The 4743-nt window shown below is 44.0% G+C and overlaps 1 non-coding gene across 1 annotated transcript; it reads left to right on the top strand.

The window, feature by feature from the left end:
* Nucleotides 1–4391: 4391 nt before the first annotated feature.
* Trnas-cga (transfer RNA serine (anticodon CGA)) lies at nt 4392–4466 on the top strand. Its single transcript has one exon. It is a non-coding gene; the product is annotated as a tRNA-Ser (tRNA).
* Nucleotides 4467–4743: the final 277 nt, after the last annotated feature.

Genomic DNA, 4743 nt, shown 5'->3' with positions numbered 1-4743 from the left:
CGTTTGACGGGCTGGTCTAATCGTGCAGCATTCACATTTGCTGGGCATTCCAATTGGGCAGTGGCCCAAAGTTGGACTGCATGAGAACGTGAAGGGAGGCATATTCGCCGTCAAGTTGCCTGACCACCACATGGTAGGATCAGTGTATTGTGCACTAAGCACACCGAAATCCTTCACATCTGCGCCTGCCATCCTAGAACAAGTAACGCACTCCCTGCAGCATTCTGTCATCCCGCACCATTGGTCGGAGACTAGCATCATCCTGCCTAGGGAGTTACCGTCCCATGCGTAGGCTGCCCCTAACACCACAAAACAAACGCCTGCGTTTGGAGTGGTGCTGTGACTGGGAAGCGTCGACTGCTGATGAATGTCCTCCCATTGTGTTCAGCAATGAATCGTGTGTGTGCACTACTGCCCATCGTCGACGAGTATGGCAGTGACACCGGCCTATGTGGCCGAGCGGTTCTAGACGCTTCAGTCTGGAACCGCGCGACCGCTACGGTCGCAGGTTCGAATCCTGCCTCGGACATGGATGTGTGTGATGTCCGTAGGTTAGTTAGGTTTAAGTAGTTCTAAGTTCTAGGGGACTGGCCGGCCGAAGTGGCCGCGCGGTTCTGGCGCTGCAGTCTGGAACCGAGAGACCGCTACGGTCGCAGGTTCGAATCCTGCCTCGGGCATGGATGTGTGCGATGTCCTTAGGTTAGTTAGGTTTAAGTAGTTCTAAGTTCTAGGGGACTGGCCGGCCGAAGTGGCCGCGCGGTTCTGGCGCTGCAGTCTGGAACCGCGAGACCGCTACGGTCGCAGGTTCGAATCCTGCCTCGGGCATGGATGTGTGCGATGTCCTTAGGTTAGTTAGGTTTAAGTAGTTCTAAGTTCTAGGGGACTAATGACCTCAGCAGTTGAGTCCCATAGTGCTCAGAGCCATTTGAACCATTTTCTAGGGGACTGATGACCTCAGATGTTAAGTCCCATTGTGCTCAGAGCCATTTGAACCATTTGAAACATTTATGGCAGTGACCTGTGGAGAGGTCCCCTTCCTCCAATATTCTGCAGAGGCACAGCTGTGTTACGTCTGGTGTCACGGTGTGGGGGGGGGGGGGGGGGTGCATCGGGCATAAATTCACGTCACAGCTGGTAGTGACTGAGGGAACTTTGACGGCACAACAGCACGTCACCGACATCCTGCGTTCTCATGTGTTCCCTCACGTGACAGTAGCGTGGTGCTATTTTTGAACAGGCCGATGTTCGTTCACACATGGCACGTGTCTCTATGAATTGCCTGCGTGACGTTGAGGTACTCCCGTGACCTGTAAGATCACCACATCTGTGCCCAATAGCACATGTATGGAACCAGCTCGGACGTCAACTCCGTCACAGAGCCAATATGTCACACATAATAATTAGTTACAACAGTTACAGCCCAGCTTGTCTCAGGTAACAATAATACGGTTGTATTATAAGCTTCCCAACCAAATCAGCCGTTCATGTAAGCCAGACATGGTGCAACGTCATACAGACAAATGAGCCCATTCTACCAAGTTATTTGTAAATTTCTCTTGATTCTGTAATCACTGAAATAATGTCTCATATCCTCTGAACCTATAAAGTATGATTGTTTCCTCCTGCTCTTCTGGGTGCTTTACTGCCTTATGAGCCAGTGTATATGACAACGAATATATATGTCAATAAGACCCACTCTAAGTGAAAAACGTTTTACAGTGTACTTGTTCTTGGATGATTTTATTGATCACATTCTGTTAATGCTTGTACATTTTCCTGTCGAATGAGGTAGGAATCATGTAAGAGGGTATTAATTTTAACAAATGACTCGTCTCATTAGAATTCACTTGACCTGCTGTTACTCTGTTAATGATGACAGTTCCTTTTCTCCTCAGTGGCGAGTTCAGAAATCGAGAGTAGCGTGGAAATTGTTGCTGAATCTTGCAATACGATCTTCAGTTGATGTTATAAGGTCTATTCGGTAAGCAAGGTCCGATTGGTCGCTAAATGTAAGCCACAATGAAAATCAAGAATGTTTTACTTGCAACTGTTTGCTACACCTTCCAGATACTTCTCTATAGAGTCGCCGCTTCCATTTAGATATTTGTCGTGGCGTTGTATCAACTTTCCAATACTCTCGTCATAGATAACAGCAGCTTATGCTTTCCGCCACTTCTCTATGCTGGTCTGCAGTTCGTTGTCTGTGCCAAAATATTGTCTTCGTAGCCCTCAGTTCATGTCAGCATAAACGGAAACGTACATTAGAAGGAGCCAGCTAATGGCTGCATAGTGGGTGATCAAACACTTCCCATCGTGAACACTGTAGTGGTATCCTCATTGCCCCTGCAGTGTGTGACCATGAATTGTCATGAAGAAGGAAATGCACAACAGGTATGTTATGTGAGGTTGCATGAAATCAGCGAAACCTGCCAGCGGGCACCTGTTCTGATGTTCTAGGTACCTTTACGTGCTCACTATGTGCTCAGAACCGAAAAAAAGCGACGTGACACGATTGTCAGGTATACTAGAGAAACTGCGTAACACATCTGTGCAAGGCTTCATCATCCACACCACAGCCTACCGGACCTTACTTTCCGAATATCTGTCGTATAATCCATGTCTGCTAACATTGTTCTTTTTTTTTTTTGTTAGTTTTCGAGGACGCTTAAAAATCACTATAGGTTAGGGGTATGTAGATAGGAAGTAGACGCTGCACCATTCGACCGCCACTTGGTACAGTTAACACTTCGCCGTCCGCACTTCTCGTACAAATGTATTCGCCTGGCGCCGGCAGCGCTAATTCGGATTACTTGGCTTGTCGTCGGCCGTTCTTGACATTATCGGGAGATTATAAATTGTTAAATTTTACTAATCTCATCGTTAGTTCTCATAAGTTCACAGCCCTGTTCCCCTACTTTCATAAAATTTCGAAGATATATATACTTAAATAAATACAAAATTTGTTTGTTTCGCATGTTTCTTTATTTGCATTTTCTTTGGTACTTAGTATTTCTCTTTCGTATAATATGCACCAAAACAGTCTCAAAGACGTAACTCAACTCCACAAGACTTGCACATTAAGTTTATTGTTCTCCTTTTTTTGTTTTTGGAATATACATGGCAGTTCCTTCCTTTTCATTTATTTGCTTCGGAAATAAGTATTAGCTGGTGTTGCTTTATGTGACCGGAAAATCTGTCAACCGGATCATGATGAGACGTACGCGATGTAGTGGCAACCCCAAAGTTTTGCTCAGAAGCAGGTACATGATCTTTTATCCACGAAGCAGACACTTTTGATAAAAAATCGTGAAATCGGAGACTCTTGTGGTCTGTATTGAAATATTGCCATGTACGGAGCGCATTAAAGAATGCGCAATTAAAGAGGTACATGCAAACCTTTTTGACCATTTTATAGTTTATCTGTGTATAGGCTAATAACGCAAATATTGGTCTGCTCGATCCACTCCTTTCATGTATTTGTTGTAGTCTAATACACTTACAGGTTTTTTAATTGTGTAAGTGGTTTTTCTACATAGTGGCATTATGTATTATAGATATCATTCGTATCGTTTTAATTTTCGAAGCTCTCCATACCTGTGCGAGTACTGCATGCTTCCGTTGATGACAAGCTTCAAACACATTGACTATTGCGGGCTTTAATTTTTCCGGAAATAAAATATTTTGACGTATCGTTCCACAAACACGAATTTTCTTTTCAACTACCTTCTCTGCAAGTTCTACACTGTTTTAATAATTATCCATGTAGAGGTGATGCCACTTTCCATCAGAAGGTGTCAATTGTTGCATCACTGCTAAAGGCTGCCCAGCGCCGGAATATATCTTGAATGAGGAAATGTATCCCGTACTCGAAACACACAGCATCCGAATGAGTATGCCATATTTCGTAACTTTGTAAACTTTGAAATGTAACTGTCCACGCCACGGTATGATTCCTTCATCAACTGAGATGTTTTGACTTGGATTATAGGTTTCTTTAAACTTTTTGGAAAAATAATAAATTACGAATTGCACTTTGAAAAGCCGGGCGGCATTATCCGGTTTATTGTTGTTGTGACAAAAATTAAAAAATGATAATATTTGTCTGAATCTGTTGCGGGACATCGTTTTGCGAAATATCGGTGTGTCTATCAAAGGATTCGTTGACCAATACTCATCGATCCTTGCTTTTTTACAGTTTCCACAAGGATAGCAAGCCCAAACCATTTTCTAAGTTCGGGTCCCGTAACGTCGACAAATTTGGCATTGAAACTTCCCTGCAAATTAAAACTGTGTGCTGGACCGAGAGTCGAACTCAGGACCTTTGCCTTTCGCGGGCAAGTGCTCTACCAGATACTGGCAGAAGTAAAGCTGTGAGGACAGGGCGGGAGTCGTGCTTGGGTAGCTCAATTGGTAGAGCACTTGCCCTCGAGAGGCAAAGGTCCTGAGTTCGAGTCTCAGTCCGGCACACAGCTTTAATCTGCCAGGAAGTTTCATATTAGCGCACACTCCGCTGCGGAGTGAAAATTTCATTCTGGAAATTGGGCATTTTTTTATCTAGTTTCCTTCTATTGCAATTCTGACTGTAGTAGTTGTTGGTTTCGTTGCTAATATATTCAAATAGATCCTTCCCAATACATTATTCTACGATATCCTCGAGGCTCTGTGTATCTTTGGAAAATCTGTTTGGACTCGGAGATCCTTCAAATTTAATATTGGTCCTCGGTAAATCAAAGTCTGACCACT

Source organism: Schistocerca serialis, chromosome 1 (assembly GCF_023864345.2).
Source record: "Schistocerca serialis cubense isolate TAMUIC-IGC-003099 chromosome 1, iqSchSeri2.2, whole genome shotgun sequence".
Classification (NCBI taxonomy): Eukaryota; Metazoa; Arthropoda; class Insecta; order Orthoptera; family Acrididae; genus Schistocerca; species Schistocerca serialis.
This window is presented reverse-complemented; position numbering and strand designations above follow the sequence as displayed.